Consider the following 21,389-nt stretch of genomic DNA (forward strand, 5'->3'; position numbering starts at 1 on the left):
ACAGTGGTTACTGCCTGGCACCATTACAGAGAGAGGCCCAACAGATACAGGTTACATGATTGATTGAATGAATGAATGAATGAATGAATGAATGAATGAATGGAACTCAGGATTGGACAACAGACTGAGAGCTGAGCCCTGAGGAGGTGACAGAGGCCCCTGTGAGCCTGTGAAAATTGAGACCAGAAGGGACTTGTGGCAACCCCACGACTGCGACTGCGGGAGAGAGAGCCCAGGGAGGAAATTCCTGGCATGTTTAAGCAGAAAGCACCTGGAACAGCGCTGCTGAAGGAGATTCGCGCATGCCCAGACTGGCAGGGGGTGGGAGTGGGGGTGGGGGTGGGAGCGGGGTGAGGAAGCAGCCAGGGGTGAAGATACCATCTGGGTGGGACTTGGGAGCAAGTTTAAAACGTGCTAGAGCAGAGAACACGTCTAATAACAAATAACAACGCAGCATTGACGACGCACCAGCCACTGCTAGAAGCGCTATGTGCACACATGTTTTTCCACGGTGGTAACATGCTCCTAACGTGAAATTCATGATTTTAACCACTTTAAAGTGCACAGTTCAGTGGCCTTTAGAACATTCACAATGCTGCCATCACCGTTACCTAGTTCCACAACATTTTCATCACCCCGAAATATAATAAAACCATAGCCATTAGCAGTCACCTCGCATTCCACCCTAGTCCTTGGAACCAACCACTCACCTCCTTTCTGCACCTCTAGATTTGCCTTTTCTGGACATTTCCTAGGATGAAATCATACAACATATGCATGGTCTTGTGTCTGGCTTCTTGCACCCGGCACTGTGTTCAAGGTTCATCCACGCAGTGACATGAGTCAGCTCTTCACTCCTTTTTATGGCTGAGTCATATTCCATTGTGTGGGTGAACCACTCACCCGCTGGTGAAGATTTGGGTTGTTTCTACCTGCACTCGCTGTTATGCACAGTGCTGCTACAAACATTCATGCACACGTTCCTGCTGGATCCCACTTTCAGTTCTTTGGGGCTCACCTGTTTTTATTTGTTTAAGCCCCATAAACATCCCTTCCTTTTATAGCTAAAGAAATTGAGGCACAGAGAGGGTAAGCAATTTTTCCATGGCCACACTGCCAACCAGCAGGCGGCAGAATCGGACTGAACCCCATGCAGTCTGATTCGAGGTATGTCAGCCACCGAGACGGATGAGTAGACGGGCTGGCACACACCCCTCCCTACCCATCGGCGCCCGGGCACAGCCGGAGCACCTGAAACGAGATGCTGCCCCATCTCCCTCCCCAGCAGGCTCCCCACTGGTTGAGCAGCCACGTGCCAGCCCTGGGGCACAGGAATGAGAGAACGACAGGTCTTCACCAACCACATTCCCTCATGCCAGGCACCTTCTGCAGGAGGCCCGTGACCCAGTCTGACCAATGAGCTGGAAGGGGAGTTGGGGGACAACTGTGCTCTTTGATCAAATGCAAGAGGCATTGTCCTCCACCCCCTCCTCCTTGGCAGCTTGGTAAGGGTAAGAGGGGAAGGGTTCTGGCAGCCTTCTTGTGACCATGAGGCACCACAGTGCCCACCACTGCTAGCTACAGATGGCAGAGTGGAAAGACAGAGAGATGTAGACAACATCCTTAAGCCAATGTGTCACCCAGCAGTGCTGCTTCCAGATTGCTGTCCACTGAGATGACAGACTGCGTTGTTTAAACACAGACATTTGGATATCCCTACTTGCCACAAAAAGCAGCCGAGTTGATAAAGGTGGCATTTTAGTAAGGGTTCTCCAGAGGGACAGAACCTGTAACTGCGGCACCCAACCCCCGGGCCAGGGCCTGTTAGGAACTGGGCTGCACAGCAGGAGGTGAGCGGCAGGTGAGCAAGCGAAGCTTCACCTGTATTTACAGCAGCTCCCTGTCACTCACATCACCGCCTGCGCTCCGCCTCCTGTCAGATCAGTCACTGTCCCCCATTGCCCCCAGATGGGACCATCTAGTTGCTGAAAACAAGCTCAGGGCTCCCACTGATTCTGCACCATGGTGAGTTGTATACTTACTCCATTACATATTACAATGTAATAATAATAAAGTGCACAATAAATGTAATGTGCTTGAATCATCCCGAAACCATCCCTCACCCCACACCGGTCCACGGAAAAATCATCTTCCATGAAACTAGTCCCTGGTGCCAAAAAGGTTGGGGAGCACTGACCTATAGGGTACACAGAGAGAGCACAATGAGAAGAGATTTATTAGAGGAAGTGGCTCACTCAGTCGTGGAGGTAGAGCAGTTCCATGATAGGCGTCTGCTATCTGGGTACCCTTAATCCAGCCAAGTTGACACCCCAAAACCAACCCTCATAGGTGGGTTCAGGAAAATCTCCAAATGGACTGTGATATGTATTTACCACTCAACAAAATAACTAAGAACTTATGTCGAATGGTAAAATATATATATATATATATATATATATACACACACACACACACACACACACAGAAAAGTTTATTTCTTTTATACTAATTTTGTGAGAGTTAGATTATTTTTCAAATTATGTGTTCCTGGCAGGAGCTCAAAGATACAAATATTGAAAAAGCAAAACTGCCAACCCTAAGAGATAAATACTGCTAATATTTTAATGTATTTTTCCAGTCCCTTCTCTGTACATACTCTACATACCTTTTAATTAAAATGGGTTCACATGATATGCAGTTTTCACTTGTTCTTTCCATTTTTAGTTATATATGATGAACATCTTTCCATGCCAATAATTTTCTATATGATAATTTTAATGTTGTTGTATAATCCTATCATTGGAAATGCCATATTTTGTGGTTTTGTTTTTATTTTTTTGAGACATAGTCTCGTTCTGTCGCCCCAGGTAGAGTGCCATGGCGTCAGCATAGCTCATGGCAGCCTCAAACTCCTGGGCTCAAGCGATCCTCCTGCCTTAGCCTCCTGAGTAACTGGGACTACAGGCATGCGCCACCACACCTGGCTAATTTTTCTATTTTTAGTAGAGATGGGGTCTCACTCTTGCTCAGGCTGGTCTCAAACTCCTGAGCTCCAGCAATCATTTCACCTTGGCTTCCCAGAGTGGTAGGATTACAGGTGTGAGCCACGACGCCCAGCCAGAAATGCCATAATTTGTTTAACCAATGTTGCTGAACATTTGAGGTCATTGACTTTTTCCTGCACCATTATACATGTTCACAATTAGTTCTTCAGGATGTATTCCTAAAAAATGAATTGCCAAATAAAAACATACGTAGTTTAGGGATATTCATGTTAAGTGCCTCTCTGAAAAGTTGTGCTGAAAAGTTGTGTGACTCCTAGGATTGTGTGATACAATCCTACAAGTGTATGGTGGTGCCCATTGGCTCAGATCTTCATTTGAGGTCAACAAACTCAACCTAGCCTGGGTGACAGAGCCAGACCCTCTCTCAAAAAAAAAAAAAAAAAAGCAAAAACCATTCTTAGCTCAAGGGCTGTACATAAACAGGGGATGGGCCAGATTTGGCCCACAGGCTGGAGTGTGCTGGGCCCTGCCTAAAAAATGGCTCTGCTCATCCCAAAAACGACACCTCCAAGTGAGTCAATGAGAACTCACCGGGTGTCACCCAGCAGCAGAGAGCAGCGAATGCCGGGGGTCCGTCGTGCAGTCGCCCCCGGGGGCATCTCGGATGGTCCAGGACACAACACAACTTCGCAACTGACCCATGACGTCCCTGCCCTGTGCAAGGCACAGCCAGTGAACGATTTCACCGGATCAAGGTGTGCTTGACCCTTCTGCAAATTGGACAAAGTGCGTCCCAGAGAGGTTAAGTCACTGAATGAAGGTCACACAGCTAACAAGTGGCAGAGCCAAGATTCGAACTCCAATCACTCTCTTTCCACTCCCACACTTCATTCCTTCTGTCTCTGCAATTTCCAGAACAAACTACCCTTCCATCCCTGGATGAGGATGCTGTGAACGTGATGCCGGCCATGGGCTGACCCCAAAATCAGACCTGCTGGCTACTGCCACCACCAAGTGCCCCACCAACCCCTGGGGCCCCCTTAGATGGTGCCAAGAGCCCTCTCTCCCTGTTGAAGCGAGGCCTAATTTCCAGAGCTCTTCGGGAGAGCTCATGCAGCTAAAAGGAGAGGCTGTAAACACTAAATATAACCGCTTGAAGCGGCGCTGACAGCTCCCTGCAGAACGGAGGTCCAGATTATGTAACGAGGCTGCCTGGGGAAAGGAGACTTGTGCCTGTTCAGGTTTTTTGCAAAAACCAGAAAAAGCAGATAAAGAAAGTTAGAACCATCCTCCTTATACCTCATTCATTCATTCCCTGGACAGATATTTATTAAGTCCTGGCCGCGCGCCAGGCACTGTCGTGGACACGGGGAATGGGACAACGAAGCGCAGAGGGGACGTGCCCCATGCAGGTGAGGCTGACGTTCCAGCGCAGGGAGGCCAGCCACACACCAAATAAATATGTAAACTGTGGAGCAGGCGGGATGCAAATAAGCTCAGAGAGAAGTAAAACAAGAAAGTATTTTCAGAGTGGAAGGGGGTGGTTTTAAGCAGGGGAGGGACTCTGGAAAGGTGACACTTGAGCAGATACTTAGAGTGACAGGATGCGCCACACAGGTGTCTGATGGGGTAGGCTTCCAGGCAGCAGAAGCAGAAAGTGCAAAGGCCCTGAGGTAGGACCGGACCACCATGACAAAGGCACAGATGGAGCCCTGTGGCGGGGACGGGGGTCTTTGCAGACACCGAGGCAGGAAGAAGATAGTTCCCAGCAAGCAGAAAACGAAATCTGTCGCTGTCCACACACAGGTGGGACCGGGCTGGCTGAGGCCGGGAAAGGGCTCTGTGAGGAAAGGCATGAGAGCTGGTTCTTCCTCATTCTTTGGGAGGCAGAATTCCAAGACGGCCCCAAAGATCCCTATGTTGTATAACCACAAATGTGACGGATCTCACGCCTGGGATTACGTTGTGTTTTATGGTGCAGTCGACACTAAGAAAGGAAGATTATCCTGGTGACTCCTTAAAAGAGATTGGGCTCCTTGCGAAGCCAGAGGGAGCTTCTCCGCTGCTGGCTTTGGAGACAGAGGAGGCCGGTGAGAAGGAACGGGGGCGGGGGAGGGGGGCTCAAGGAGCTAAGAGCAGCCGTTGTGGGCAGCCAGCGAGGAAAGGGGGACCTGAGTCCTACAGCACAGGCGCCGCGCACACACACACACACACACACACACACACACACACGACACAACCACATGAGCTCAGCAGAGGGCCTCGAGCTCCAGGTCAGGACACAGCCTGGCGACGCCTTGATTTCAGCCTCAGTCTCGTGAGACCCCAAGCAGGGGACCCAGCCAACACCTGCCTCGAATGCCAACCTACAGAACTGTGAGCTACTGAGTGGGTGCTGTTTTAAGGTTCTACGTGTGGGGTCACTTGTTCTGCAGCGATAGAAAACAAATACATATTCACGAAATATCCCTGAGTATCTACTCTGTGCCGGGCCAGGAAGGTGCTGGAGACATAGCCAGGAGCAAGACAGATAAGGTTCCTGTCATGGGGAGCTTGTATTCAAGTTAGGGAAATGGACAAAAAATTAGTGAGATAATAATATCAGAGGGAGGTAATGCTGATCCCTGAAAGATGAGGCCCCCAGGGGCCAGAACAGTGGGCTAAGTTTGGAAGGCCCACTTCTCCCAGACCCCTGAGATGTGAGCCAACAAACCAACTCCCCACAGGCAGTATCTTTAGCCAAATCGCCTCTCCAAAGCCCTGTGTGGTTTGGTCTGCCCCTCTCTGACCTCCTCCCCTACTGGTCTTGATGGCTGGAGTCGCAGCAGTCATTTTGTGGCCATGAGGAGAAAGCCAAGAGAATCATAGAGATTTGGCCCTTTGAAGCTCCTTGTGCTTCAGCCTCCTGGCCAACCTTCTCTTTCTCAAACATACCAAGGTTGTCCCCACTGCAGGGCCTTTGCACATGCTACTCCCTCTACCTAAAACACCCATCCCCCAAACCATGCATGGCTTGCCTCCTTGCATAGTTAAGGTTTCTCCTGAAATGTCACCTCCTCCAAGACCTTTGTGACCACCACCCCCATCTAAAGAAGTCCTCCCCACCACAAATCTATTTATCCACCCTGTCTTATTCTCTTCTGAGTATGTATTATTCTCATAAATTATTGGGCTTATTAATCTCCTTGCTGGTGGCTTATTTCCTCCCCTGGAATATAAGCTCTCATTCTGCAGAAACTGTATCTTTTCATCGCTGCTTCCCAGATCCGTATTAACAGTTCCTGGCCCTGGATAGACACTCCATAACCATCCGTTGACTGAATGATTGGAAAATTCCTTTGATCAGCCAAGGGTTGTTTTTCTTTCTTCCATGGGGAAAGGGGAAAAAAAGCAGTGAAAAAGGAATAATTCATTGAAAAATGAAAATCCTAAGCAATAGCGAGACATCCATTTGCATAATGACAAGCATCTGATTTTTAATATAATTCCACCTCCGAAGTGAGACGATAGCTATTCAAATGTAGCCAGGCCCCGTGAAAGGGCTCAAATAAACGGGAGCAGCAATCACAGGGTGGGAATCAAAATCTTCCACTGGCTGTTTCCCCTCTATCGCAAACAAGCTCAGTTTGTGCCATCTAGAACTTGCCAGTTATTCCAGACACCGTCAGCTGCTTAATCCCACGCCCATCCCAAACTTCTTTCTCCCCTGCCTCCTCACTCTAGAAAGATGGGAAAGCTCGACACTAGCTTCTCCAGAGTCTCTTGCAGACCCACTCTGTCCAGTGAGATGAAATCAAAGAGGTCTGAAGATAATCTGGGAATACCTTCGTGTACCTAAAAAAAGAACAAAAGTGCCTTACCAGGCCCTGGCCCTTCTTCCTGCTTAAATGTAGCCTTGATGGCTGGAGTCACTGCAGTCATCTTGTGACCATGAGGAGAAGCCCCAGAGAATCACAGAGATTTTTTAGCCCTTACATCATTAAGCAGGTTTACCATTACTCAGAGATAACCACCTCTAAAATTCTTGATATATGAGAAAAATAAGTTCTTACTGATCCACAACAGTAAGGTCTGCTGGTGTTTGCAAGTAAAAACATTTCTTGCTGATATGCCAGGATGGGTACAGACAGCTCCACATAAGTGAACACAATCTCATCTCATCACCACAACACCCCTGAGAGTTTGCCCGGGAAGACTTTAGATGCCCCATCTGTCAGATGAGAAATCTCAGATTCAGAGACATTAAGTGACTTGCCGAGCATCACACAGTATGTAATGAAACTTGAGACTGAGAACTAAAGCCTGGACTTCCAAATCCCCAGTCCAACCCATGGAAAGACAAGAGCCCATAATATAAAACAGGAATCCTGGGACAGTGAAAAAAAAAGAAGAAGAAAAACATTTTCATTGTAAATTACTGCTTTAGACAAAGAGAAAACTGTTGTAACCCATTTAGAAACCCAGGATCCAAGTGTTCCAGTCTCAAAATGGTATCGCGGTCAGTGTAACTCCAACCATCAACCAAAAGGAATTCCAAAATAATGCACAGTCCTTATTTGCATTTCTTGACTGCCATAAAGACAATGCGTGGTCCACAGAAATATTCCTAAAATTCTCCTTCCCTCCCTCATCCACATCCTCCACACTCCATACCTCCTCTCATTCCTCAAAATTCCCCCAAAATCTCTCCTCCCAGTCGCCCATGTCTTCTTCCTGTTCTACTTGTCAACTTACCATTGCTCTGCTCCAAACCCACCCTTCTTTGCATGTTTGTAAAGATGCACCAGCTGCAGCCTTTGTCCTCTGAAAAGTTTCTCCACTCCAGGAGACCCGCACGTTCTTGCAGGAGCTATATCCTCTTCCAAGACGTCATTTCTCAGCCCTGGGGAGTAGGATAGCTCTTCCGGGTGTGTAGCTGTTCATTACCCACCTCCCCTCAGCCTAGTAGCAGCCACATTTTTATACTTGATACTTCTGGACCCCTTCACAGTCCTCTCTGACCCCGTTGGTAAGTTAAGCACCTCTTACTAGTTAATAATTCTCTATCGTGAACTTTCCCTGTTCGAATTACTGGGGTGGTCTCTGTATCCTGATTGGACGCTGGCTGATGCAGAACTGGTTATGAGAGAGGGTCTGGAAACAGACCCTCCAAGGTGGGATTTGGAGACTGGCTTGGTTATGCCTGTGGACTTGAGTGTAGTCCTGGGATTTTGACCATATGAAATAGGGCGCCAGTGACCCAAGGCATGTGGGGACCTCACAACACATCCATCAGTGCAGTTGTCACCTGTAGCTGATTCTGACAAGGTGCTGACTGAAGCACATGCCCTGGGACCTCGGGTGGCTGCTGCATCCCTGACCCTACGGCAGTGACGATGGCCTCAAGGCTTTGATAGACTCAGATGAAATTGAGATTCCGAGTCCCCAAGTCATGCTGAGTCTCCTGGTCAAACTTGTTTGCTCTCTTGGGTCCGAGAAGACGAGCTGCTGTCTTTTTGAAACCTGTGCCATCATCTCGCCTGAGCAGATGCCACTCCGGGAGATGCCCGTGCTCCTTCAGAACCCCCCCCCCCCGACTGCCCCCTGGTGGCGCCAGAACCATAACTAGCATCTTGTGTTTCCCACACATGCCACACACAGAGCAAAGGAGCTTTTACACCGAGATAATTGCAAGATTCTGCCAATATGGACTGGCAGAAACCCGAGGGGTGAGCGAGGTGTCAGACCAAGGCAGGCAGGTTATAACCCTAGATAGGGCCGACCTGGGTGCAGTGACTAGAGAGGTGGGGTATGACGTGTTAGCTTAGGTCACTGGCGGTGGCTCTAAATGCTTATTTGGTTGGTTGGTTGGAACGAGGACTCCATGGTGGCCCACGTGTAATGAATGGAGATGCCAGAGCTGTCTTGGCATGATGTGGAGGGATCGAAAAGCCAAGGGGGGCTGGAATGTTGGGAAGGATTTGCCATGGCAACCTGCACACCTACCCAGCAACTGCGTCCCCCAGGGGAGCCCAGAAAACACTTCCTTCACTGGGGTGTTGAGAAATGCATTTGTGGGGGCAACACCTGCACCTCTAGAAATGTCCATGGCTGTTCTCCTTTGCTGGCCGGGTGTGGCAAGGGTGCAAGCTGGGGTGGGGGCCACCACGGAGGTGGGCTCCCAACAGCTAGGCCAAGCAGTGGCGCTCAGCCCCCAGAGACAATGCAGCACCCCCACCGTCCAGGATGCGGGACACACCTGTGGTCGGCGTGCTTTGGCCTGCGGGAGCTTTGGCAGAGACTAACTGTCCCAGCGTCCCCGGGAATGAAACAGATGGGAAGCCGCTAGCGCATTGCTTGGGAACTCATTTCATAACAAAGGAAGCGCTGCGACGAATGGGCTCAGGCCCACGGAAGGAACTCTAGGAGAAGAGGAAACCAGAGGCGCAGATGGGGCAGAGGTGAGAAACCAGCCGCCCCAGAGAGAGCAGGTGCCACTACTGTCCATTGCCCAAGAGGTCAAGCCACGTGTCCTGCATGGGTCCCGTCCGCAAGAGGCCCTTGTATGTGTGTGGCTGGACGGTACTGTGTCCTCTTTGTGTCCTCCCCCCCATCGAGCAGGTGATGCGCCTGTGGTTATCGTCTCAGGATGGGGAAGGGACGTCCATGAAAGTAGACACAAAACCCTACAGTTGTGTCTCTCAAAACCCCCAGCTCTTAGGTGCTGCAATCATAAAGTCAAACATCTTCAGAAACCAAGTCACGTAACGTAAATGAGCAAAGCGGGGTCTGTGGGGGACACAGGGAGGGGTGCAGATGTGGTAAACTGGAGAATGCATGCTCTGCGTTAAGGCATTCTGATGTAATGTTTAAAAAATAAACATTGGGCCGGGTGCAGTGGTTCATGCCTGTAATCCCAGAACTTTGGGAGGCTAAGGCAGGAGGATTGCTTGAGCCAAGGAGTTCAAGGCCAGCATGGGCAACATAGCAAGACTCCATCTCTATAAAAACTAGAAAAATTAGCCAGGCTGATGGTGCATGCCTGTAATCCCAGCTACTTGGGAGGCAGGAGGACCACTTGATTCCAGGAGTTTGAGGCTACAGTGAGCTATCATGATGCCACTGCACTCCAGCCTGGGGAACAGAGAAAGACCCTGCCCCCAAAAAATAAGAATAAACATAAAAAATATAAATAATTGTAGGGAACAGGTAGAGAAGGCCCCAGATTGACTGAGATTTTAGGAAACCACAGAGGAACTGGGGCTCAAAATAGAAATGAGTCATAGAAAATGGAAAGGGAATACTGCAATAGACACCTGTCTTACGTACCCCACTTTGTACGTTTGGAGAATCCCCCACTGAGTCTTCCTAAGAAACAGCAACTGCCTTACAAACAAATGCCAAATTATCCTTCTAAAATAATAATAATCATACTAATGGCTAAAACTTAAAATGCTTATTCAGCTGCCTCTGCTACATGCTTCACATATATTCCGTCATTTAGTCTACACAACCCTCTGTGGTGGTGGGCATGGCTGTATTATCCCCACTTTGCAGATGAGCACACTGAGGCACACACGTTGCCCAGGCTCACACAGATAATGCGTTGCAGAGCCCAGACTCAAACCCGGTCTGGCTCCAGAGTCCGTTCACTTAATACCTTGCCTCCCTTCGGACGGGGACGTGAGCGCGAGGCAGAGCTAGGCCAGCCAGCCCTTGGGCTGAAGAGGCAGAGACAGGAGAGAGCTGTACTGGTGGAAGCAGCAGTGTCCAATGTCCAGGGGCAGCAGGGCAGCGGTGACGTTTGGCTCTGATGCCCAGTGCCCGCAGCAGTAGCAGCAATGGCCCCGCCAGGCTAGTTCTATGGCGTGCTTCTCTTTGCACATCCCCATACAACCCGTTTGGGGACTATATTTTTGTAGATTCTCAGCAGCGCAGTGAGCTCCTCATGTATTGTTTCAATAAATTCCTTTTCCACGTGACTCAGCTTGATCTGTCTCTGTCACTCACATGCAGGTATCCTGACTGGTGGTCCTACTGGCTTGCACGTGCACCTGCATGCGGGACCTGAGCTCTGTGGCCGCTGCGCTCACCGTCAGCTCCCTCGTGGCTGGAGCCTCTCCGAGAGGGACTCTGGTCTTTGCAACTCGCAAGTCCCAGATTTGAATAACCTCGACTTTCCAGAGTCTGGAACTGCACCGGGAGGAAACCGAGGCTGCAGATCACCCCAGCGCTAGTAGAATCACATCTGTCCCGGCGACAGCAGCCAGCACTGCAGCGGACGGACAGCGCCGTTCTGACCAGGTACTGAACCAGTCCAGATGAGAGGGTGGTTTTGTACATCACATTTCATCATTATTAAGAATTAGCCCTGTGGCATTAGCACGCCAAGCTATCAACTGCAGTCGTCCCACCATCTGGAAGAGGCTCACGATAACAGCACGGCGCCCAGATGGATGCTGTTAGGAGAGCTGTGAGCAGAGATCAGCTGAGAGGGAGAGAGTGAGGGAAAGGCAGACAGACAGACAGAGTGAGAACCAGAAACAGAGAGACAGAGACAGACACAGACAGACAGGGGGACCTAGAGGCAAGGAGAGAGGAGAAGCTTCAGGAAACCCCGGGAGGCAGTTCCCAGATAAGGCGCTGGCTGCACCCTCCCCCTCCCACGCACCGAGCCCAGCCCTGCAAAGGAAGGTGGACATCTACTAAGGGGTCATAGGTGAACAGGATGGGGCACAACCCAAATGTCCATTAATAAGGGAGGGGTATTAATTACAAAACATTCACACAATGGAATGTTATACAGAAACTGAATTTTAAAACATTAGATTTTTTATCAACTGAAAAAATAATAATTTAAATGTTAAAGAAGGCTCCCTTGGGAAATGTGTTAGTCCAGGACCCTAAACACAATACGCCAGCCTAGGTAGTTTATAGGCAACAGTAATGTATCGCTCATGATTCTGGAGGTCAGGAAGTCCAAGATTAAAGCACCGGCGGATTCCGGAAGGCTCCGTCTCCGCGTCATAGACAGCCCCTTCTGCGGCGCCTCCACGTAGTGGGAGGGGGAACAAGTCCCGTGGGCCTTTTTTAAAAGGACACTAACCCCATTCCTGAGGGTGAAACCCTCACGACCCAATCACCTCTCAAAGGCCCCACCTCTTAATACCTCCACATAAGGGAGTAGGTTTCAACATAAGAATTTGGGGGACACATTCAGACCACAGCAAGAGACAACAGGCCTATTTACATACATTTGTTTCAACAGCTCCCCCACCCCATCCTCAGCCTGGCATTTCTGGCAGGTGACCTTGTATGACAGAAGGGTTTCACTGTTTCATATTTGGGGCTGTCACCATGGCTGTCAGAGAAGCATCTGCTAAGCACACCCTCTGCATCCGTCACTCAAAACTGGCCTTGAGTTCCAACTGGATCGGGGGCCTCTGGAGGAAGGCAGAAGCTTCCAGTGCAAGGCGGTGGACCTCTTCCCCTACGAGGCCATGGCTAGGACAGGTAGGAAGTCCTTCCCTCAGCCTGTCAGCTCAGAGTGGCAAGAGGCTAGGACAGTGTCTCCTCCCTCACCTCACAAAGGCCTACATGAAGAATCAGAGCAGGGATCCCTCTGCCATATGCCCATTTCATAGATACGGACACTGAGTCCCAAATGAGGTGATGTGGCAAGATGGCCAAGAGCCAGGTCCTCTGAACTCACAAAGTTCCAAAGGAGAGCGGCTGTCTTTGACCAGCAGCCATTCCCTTTCTTTTCTGTGAAATGGACCCACATTTCCTCTGGGGAACTACAACTCTAGGGTCAAGTTGTTTGGACAGGGATGATCCCACCCACAAGTGGTCACATGACCCACACCTGGACAATCAGATTCACAGGGAGGGTTCAGGGACAGACATGTAATCCGATTTCAACCAATGAGAGTCGGGCCTGGGAGATTGGCTGGAATTCTCAGTGAAGCAATGTTCCTTGCCTCCAGGAAGGCCAACCTTTTAAACAATGATCCCAGGGTGTTTGTTGGGTCATTCAGGAAGTAGACACCGAGAGGAAGTGAGGAGGGCAACCGACCTTGGGGGTGATTCCCGGGAAAGATAACAGGTGGAGGAAGCAGAAAGGAGTGAGATCTGCCCACACCCACACAGTGGGAGCTCTGGAGGAAACACTGTCCTTTACAATGACAGGCCCTCGTGCCACCACTGCTCTCCGTCATTGACCGGGACTGCCTGGGAGCATCAGGGCCTCAGCTCAAAAGCCAATGCAGACCCTGAAGGGGCCACAGGTGGAGGCTGTCAGCGGACTGCACTCCTGGCTGCTGAACGGCAGACTCTTCCCTTAAGTGAGAGCCAAGCCGCCCGTGCCTCCTCCATGACAGTGCACATGCAGCTGCGGGGGACCATCTTGCTGCCTTGTGAGGAGAGCTGGCCCAGTGGTGGCCCAACACAGAGGACAGCAGCACCTTGGCAAGGAGGGAACATGCCAATGACATCTGCTAGGGACTGAATTTCTGTGTTGAAGCCATAATTCTGAGTGCACTGGTATTGAAGACAGGGCCTCTAGGGGGTTAGACAAGGTCATGAGGGTGGAGCCCTCGTGAATTGGATTAGTGCCCCTGTAATAAGAGACAGAAGTTGCTTTTCTCACTGTCTCCACTGTCTGCCCCGTGAAGGTACAACAAGAAGGCACCATCTGTGGACCAGACACTGGATCTGTGGTGCCTTGATCTTGGACTTCCAACCTCCAGAACTGTGAGAAATAAATGTCTGTGGTCTAAGTCGCCCAGCCTGTGGTGTTCTGTTACAGCAGCCCGAGCCGACCAAGAGAACGTTGTCTGCGGTCCTGGGTGCAGCCGTACTTGAAATCCATGCTTGGGCTCCTTGGCTGCATGAACCAATGAAGTCTTCTCTTTTTCTTAGCCCAGGCGAGTTAGGTTTCTGTCATTGTCCTCCAAAGAAGCTGACCAACATTTGCAGTCAAACCAGCTTCTTTCAGTTCAACAGATGAATATTTTAGTTAGTGGAATCCAGTCAAAACGTCCTCACAGATACGCTGTCCAAGCAGGGGACCTCAGCCTGTCCAGTCCAGGTGCTCTGTGCCCACAGCCATCACAGCTGGTCGAGGACAACCACTTGAGACAGCGTTGTGATCTAGTCCTGACAAATTTTAAACAACCACCTTCACATGCCTACCTCCAATACACATTCAGATGTTAACAATGAAGGGGCCAAAAAGCAAAGTCGCCCTTGATGTTCTCCTGTTGGATGTCGTGGGTCATTGCATTTCTTTAAATATACCTTTTTCTCTGAGACTCAATACATCAATAGAAAATAGCGGTCAGCCAACCACCTGGGCTTGAGCCCAGCTCAGCATCCCCTAGCTGTGTGACCTTGGGCAAACAGCCCAACCTTTGTGCCTTGATTTCTTCATCCATAAAATGGGGGAAATGATTAGCACCCACCTCAGGGGCCTGGCGGGAAGGTCACATGACTTATCACATGATGCAGCCATGCCTAGAACAGCAACTGCAGTGCATATATACACGTGTAACATTTTACATTATTTTATATATTAATACTACAGTATAATTGGATAGAATCATCATCTAAAGCATGTTTAGTACCGTCCTTAAGTGCTTTTGTTTTTCCAAACCTGACAGACGTATGTCAGAAGAGGTGACTTCTCACCCCACGTGGCCTGGATGGAGCCAGGGAGCAGATGTCAGCCCCGCTGCTGCCTTGGGTTTGTCTAACTCCGAGGGGAAAATATGCCAGCAAAGATGATGTTCTATAACCCAATTTGAGTGTCTCATTACAATTACATAATGCTAATTGCCGGCTTTGTGTTCCATTTGGCAACTTGTTAAAGTAATTGAACAAAATATAACTAATGAACAATTATAATGAAGTTTATAATTAGGTCCTTGAAACACTTGATATGGAAAATATTTCAGATGCTTTTTAAAAAACTGTTCTCAAGTGAGGTGAGGCAGACTCAGGCATTGAAGAACGCTATGAATGGTTTTCTGAACAAAGCCCCCCCCCAGCCCGTAAACCATTATCCAGGTAACAGCACCTGCCTCCCAGAACTGATACGCTAATTTGAATGAGGTAGTATTAATAGACATAAATGGCTAACCCAAGGCTTGGCACATAGCAGGTGTACAAGAAATATTAGTTCCTTCTCTCTGTTGGGCAGGAAGTCCAGTGAGGTTGGGCAATGCCATCCAGTACTGTCTGTAGCCTGTGAGGCCTTGCCCAAGGGCCTGGCCCCCAGAAGTTCCTTAGAAAGTGTAGCTAAAACAGAGAGTATCAAATCTGCCTCTTCCTGAAGACCTTCCCCTCCACCCAACATGAATGATGACTGAAGAACTTGCAGGTCACACACTCAGGTGAGCAGGAGTGTAGTGGACTCTGTGGTTGGCAACCCAATAGCCATTCTCACACTAAAGGCAAAAAATCCAATACTTAAATAGTATTAATATAATAACTTTATGGTGAAGAAGTCCGGCAGTTCCCACTTACCCAAGTGACCAAAGTTAAGGTCCCCATCCAGGGGACTAATCGACATTGTGGGGCCCCTGATATGATGCACCCACAAAGCTCCAGCATTACCCCATGTGTTCCTGCCCAAAGTTCATAAACGAATCCAAACAGAAAGAACCATCCGACAACCCAACGCCAGGAGCCTGCTGCAAAATCACCGGCCTGCCCTCTCCAAAACACCAATGTCACGGAAGGTAAAGAAAGTCCCAGGAAGTTCTGATTTGCAGAGAATAAGGAGACGTGACAACAGAGTGCAATGTGTGACGTGGAGTTTTATTCTGCTAAAAAGGACATTATTGGGACAATTGGCAGGATTTGAAAAAGGTCAGTAGATTAGATAATAGCAGTTTCCATGTTAATTTCCTGATCATTGTACTGTGGCAACGTCAGAGAATGTCCCTGTTTTTTGGAACTCAGAATGCAGTATTTAGGGACAAAGGGACATTGTGTCCGCTGATACGTGTGGATGCGTGCATCTGTGTGTGTATATATGTATGTGGGAAGAGAGAAAAGGATGAAACATCACATAATGCTAACATTTGGGAAATTTGTTTGAAAGATATCTGAAATTGATTGTGCTATTCTTGGAACTTTTCTTTAAATTTTAAATTATGTCAAAACACAAAAATGAAAGGAAAAGAATCCAGAGACCTGCTTCCCAGTTTCCTCTGGTTCTAGGAGTAGCTATGAGACACAGTTCTGCCAATGGACTGGAGGGGAAGGCTGCTGAGGGTCTTTCTGAGGAAAAATTTCCCCCTGGTAAAGTAAGAATGGACCACCCAGGTGAGGTGACTCACACCTGTAATCCAAGCACTCTGGGAGGCTGGGGCAGGAGGATGTCCTGAGGTCAGGAGCTTGAGACTAGCCTGAGCAAGAGTGAGACCCCATCTCTACTAAAAATAGAAAAATTAGCCAGGTGTGGTGGCATGCACCTGTAGTCCCAGCTACTTGGGGGGCTGAGGCAGGAGGATCACTTTAGCCAGGAGTTTGAGGTTGCTGTGAGCTATGATGATGCAACTGTACAGGGTGCCAGGGTGACAGAGCAAGACTCTGTCTCAAAAAAAAAAAAGAATGAACCACAGAGAGACTTGTTACCGCACCGGCTGCCCCACATCTTCTCATTGCTTTAAACGTGGTGAGGATGTGATGCCGCAGCTGCTGCAGACATTTTGTGACCAAGAGGAAAAGGCCAAGAAACTCACAAAGGTGGTACCCAGAGGCCTGATACGATTGCCCAGCTTATGAGGCTATACAGGATCACTCAATTTCTGAATTCCTTATCCATTGCAACCATCATTCAAGGCCCAGTGTGAGAATCTGTATCACTCAGGACCAAGGGACAGGGCAGCCCCGACGTCAAGCATGACCGAAGGGAAGACAGAGCCTCGCAGAGTCTCACATCAGCCATTAAGTGCTCTGCCTAGAAACAACATGTCACTTTTGCTTGTGACTCGTCGGCCTTTATAGACCATGCGGCCTAGATTTGATTCCACAATTCTGTCTTATTCTTGAAAGTTTTTCATGTCTAAGTTCGCCCCATTTTCCCCAACCATAAATTCCCCAGGGTAAGCTTTTAAAAATATTGATGCCCAGTCATTTCTCCAGGCTGTTAACACCAGAAATGCTAAGAGTGGGGCCTGCGAATCAGTATTTTATAGTAGAGGTATAACATCTGTATAGTCCAGTGCAAAAATCTTAAGTCTACAACTCAATTACTTTTTATCACTGTAAAACAGACATATAGGCTGGGTGCAGTGGCTCACACCTGTAATCCTAGCTCTCTGGGAGGCTGAGGTGGAAGGATTGCTCAAGGTCAGGAGTTCGAGACCAGCCTGAGCAAGAGCGAGACCCCGTCTCTACTATAAATAGAAAGAAATTAATTGGCCAACTAATATATATAGAAAAAATTAGCCGGGCATGGTGGCACATGCCTGTAGTCCCAGCTACTCGGGAGGCTGAGGCAGAAGGATTGCTTGAGCCCAGGAGTTTGAGGTTGCTGTGAGGTAGGCTGACGCCACGGCACTCACTCTAGCCTGGGCAACAAAGCAAGACTCTGTCTCAAAAAAACAAAAAAAAAACAGACATATAAACTTTGCCACTTCATCCTTTTTTTTTTTTTTTTTGTGACAGAGTCTGGCTCTGTTGCCCTGGCTAGAGTACCGTGGCATCAGCTTAGCTCACAGCAACCTCAAAGTCCTGAGCTCAAGCAATCCTTCTGCCTCAGCCTCCTGAGTAGCTGGGACTACAGGCATGCACCACCATGCCCGGCTAATTTTTTTCTATATGTTTTTAGTTAGCCGATTAATTTCTATTTTTAGTAGAGACAGGGTCTCGCTCTTGCTCAGGCTGGTTTTGAACTCCTGACCTTGAGCGATCTGCCTGCCTGGGCCTCCCAGAGTGCTAGGATTACAGGCGTGAGCCACCATGCCCAGCCACACTTCACCCATTTTTTAAGTGCACAGTTCAGTGGCGTTAAGAACATTCACAATGTTGCACAACTGTCACCACCATCCATTTCCAGAACCTTTTCATCATCCCAAACAGAAACACTGTCCCCATTAAATGCTAACTCCGAATCCTTCTTCCCCAGCCCCTGAATAAGCTCTGTTCTACTGCCTGTCTCTATGGATTTGCCGATTCTAGGTATTTCATGTAAGTGGGATCGTATAGGATTTGTGCTTTTGTGACCAGCACCTGTTACTTAGCATAATGTTTTCAAGGTTCATCATATTGTGGCATGTGTCAGAACTTCATTTCTTTTTTAGGGCTTAATACTATTCCGTTGTAGGGACAGACCACATTTTGTTTATCCATCATCTGTCGAGGGACAATGGGTTGCTTCCACATTTTTGGCTACTATGAACAGTGCTGCTGTGAACATTTTTCATGGACAAACATCTGTTTGTGTCCCTGTCCCTGCTTTCAATTCTTTCGGGTGTACACCTAGGAGTGTAACTTTCAGGTCATAGGGTAATTCGAGGTTTAATGTTTTGAGGAACCGCCACGCTGTTCCCCACGACGGCTGTACCACCTTATAGTCCCACCACCAATGCACGTTCTAATCTCTCTGCATCCTTGCCTAAGCCTAATTTTGGGGTACACATAAATTCAAGTAACCCCTGCATGGATAAAGATATCTACCATTTCCTGCACCCGGAAGGCATCCTCACGGAATTGGTATTGTTGAAAAGCTCCCTGGCAGCCAGGGTTAAGAACCACATCCTAAACTTTTTGTGGTTCTATCTCTGGCAAGGCTGGGCCAACTCCCAACCTAAAAATAAACCCCAGGTCTGAAGATGGAATACTAAAAATGACATTGTCACCTTGACAGAGTGGCTAATAACACCACAGCAGGCAGGAGCCCATCGATCACAGGCTGCTGCCTCCTGTTTGGAAGGCTGAGGGGGACACCAAGATGGAAGGGAGGAGCGAAGCACAGAGCGAGCTGGGTGACAGCTGGGCCCGGAAACCCCAGCCTCCCCAGGCCTCTCCCCAAACCGGGAACATGAAATCTGGCAGCTGGGCAGAAGGGCTGACCTCCCTAAATTCAATTTGCAAGGTCAACCCCGCAAGAACCCAGGCCTAATAGAATTGTCGCGGCCATTTACAAAACACTCTTACAGGGTCTGAACAGGAAAGCAATTATGCGGTACATCCTTTGGCAAGAACCTGAGGTTCCTATCAAGGAGAGGAAAGAGACACTGCAGAGTCACATGGTTTTAATAAAGAAAAAAGAGAAAGAGAGAAAGAGAGAAAGAGAGAAAAAGAAAGAAAGAAAGAAAGAAAGAAAGAAAGAAAGAAAGAAAGAAAGAAAGAAAGAAAGAAAGAAAGAAAGAAAGAAAGAAAGAAAGAAAGACCACAAAGACACGTTCATTATGAAAATTTGAAAATTTCCACTTCCCTAGAAATCACATATGAAGACTTGAGAGTCGGAATCCTTTTGAAAGCTCCATTGTCTTAAGAGTATAAATAGCACCCCTTGAAAAAGCCACAATTTCAATCAAGCTGGAATAATGGGAAGTACCATTCACAGAACGTTGTCTTTTAAAATTTCATGACACATGAATTGATTCTCACTCCAAATCTAATTAGAGGCTCAAGCATATGAGAGAGTTTGTGACAACGTCAAAGCGACTTGGAAGCCGTACGTGCAATTGATCTTTTTCAGTGGGGTGTGATTTTTCTTTTTTCAATCCATCTAGACATTCAGGAACTCCCCCAAGAAAGGACCACAGAAAAGGGTTTAACAGAGGGAGTCTCTCCATTCTTCTTTGGAGCTCTTTCCAAAAGGCTCAGCAAGAAAGTCAAGACCAGCAATTGGCACTAGCCCGTGTAACCCTGGGAAGTTCCTGGAACTTGGTGCCTTAGTCCCCATCTTCAAAATGAGGATAATGATGACACCTGCCTCCTGGGGTTATGGTCTGGATGATGTCCCCAGAACAGTGCCTGGCATATGGTAAGTGCTATAGCAACGTTACCTATTATTGGTTCTACGTGGCTAAGCCCTGAAGAGGCAACAGAACCCAGCCCCAGGCCCACACAACTGTGTCTGCAGCCCCCAGAGCCAGCAGTCCCAGGCCCTGTTTGTTGCAGGACAGCCCAACAGACCTTCCAGTGGGAGCCACGCCCTCAGCCACCAGGACAGCCCAGACTGACCAAAACAAGCTCGTTGCCCTCAGCAATGGCACCTGGTTCGGCTGTCAGTGCACCGAGGGGACCTGGCATTACTGAAACTGCTGGGACCACAGTCTGCTGGGTGCAGAGCAGTACTCCTGTCAGTTCCTCCATCCCAGCCTGGGTGAGGCATGAGCCCCAACCTGCCTCCTCCCCAAATGCCTTTCCTCGGCTGCCAGTCCCCACCAGTGGTCCTTAAGCTCTGTTTGTCCACAGGCTGGGGACTCCTACCCTGGGATACTCAGCGTTTTTGCCCCACCTGGGGCCTCTGGTGGGCCACAGAAGGGCACTGTCTTTCCCAGGAAATTTTGCCGGGAAACTGGCTATTGATGGAGACAGGCAGCATTGCACACTGCTGAGTCTGCGGCCAGACTGACTGTGTCCCAACCCCAACTCTGCCACCTGTTAGCTGTACGACCCAGGGTGAGCCAACCTCTCTGCACTTGGCTCCCACCCTATAAAAACAGGGTTCCTAAAAGCATCTTCTCTGTGGGACGGTCGTGAGGGATGAATGAGTGGATGCTTTGCATGCTCGGAACAGCCTAAATCCTCAACACGGGTTTGCTCGAGGAGCAGGCGCTCCACTAGGCGCTCAGCCCACACTAGAGTTTGCAGAAACATGACTTTACTTTTCAATAACCAAAATTAACTTCTTTTATGAACTCCCACTCTCCTGGGGATGTGGAGTGATTCTGTCATGGGTGGGGCTTCCTTCTCTCCCCAGGGCTGTGCCTAAATCCGGACAGGGGTTGGTCTTGCCAGGGCTGGGGGTGGAGAGAACACTTTCTCATCGTCATCTCCCCACCATGGTACCCACTGAGGTGGCCTCATTTCTCTCTGGATCTCATCATTGATCCAGAAAGTCCCTTCTGACACAGCCTTGTAGGGCTGCCTGAGGTTGAACAAATCAACGCACATGAAGCCTTAGAGCAACGTCCAGCCCACGCTAGGTGGTCATTCAGTGCTAGCCACTGTGACCTGGCGATCGGTGACCCAAGGAATGTGGCCCAACCTTGCCTGATCTTCCCTTTTTTCCCAAGAGAAGTGTGAAATCTCCCAGTTTCTAAATTGGCACTAGATCCAAATAATAAAACAGCAATTGTAGGAGCCAAGCAAGATCCATCTGTGATCTGGATTTGAACCCTTGGCCGTTGCTTTGAGCCGTCTGTTCCTTGTTGCCAAGTT

At 48.9% G+C, this 21,389-nt stretch overlaps 1 protein-coding gene across 1 annotated transcript in view; it reads left to right on the forward strand.

The window, feature by feature from the left end:
* The window catches only part of UBC (ubiquitin C), a 423,461-nt gene that overhangs the window by 251,558 nt on the left and 150,514 nt on the right, over positions 1-21,389 (forward strand). The gene's annotated exons all lie outside the window — the stretch shown is intronic.

The sequence above is a fragment of the Microcebus murinus genome, chromosome 22, assembly GCF_040939455.1.
Source record: "Microcebus murinus isolate Inina chromosome 22, M.murinus_Inina_mat1.0, whole genome shotgun sequence".
Classification (NCBI taxonomy): Eukaryota; Metazoa; Chordata; class Mammalia; order Primates; family Cheirogaleidae; genus Microcebus; species Microcebus murinus.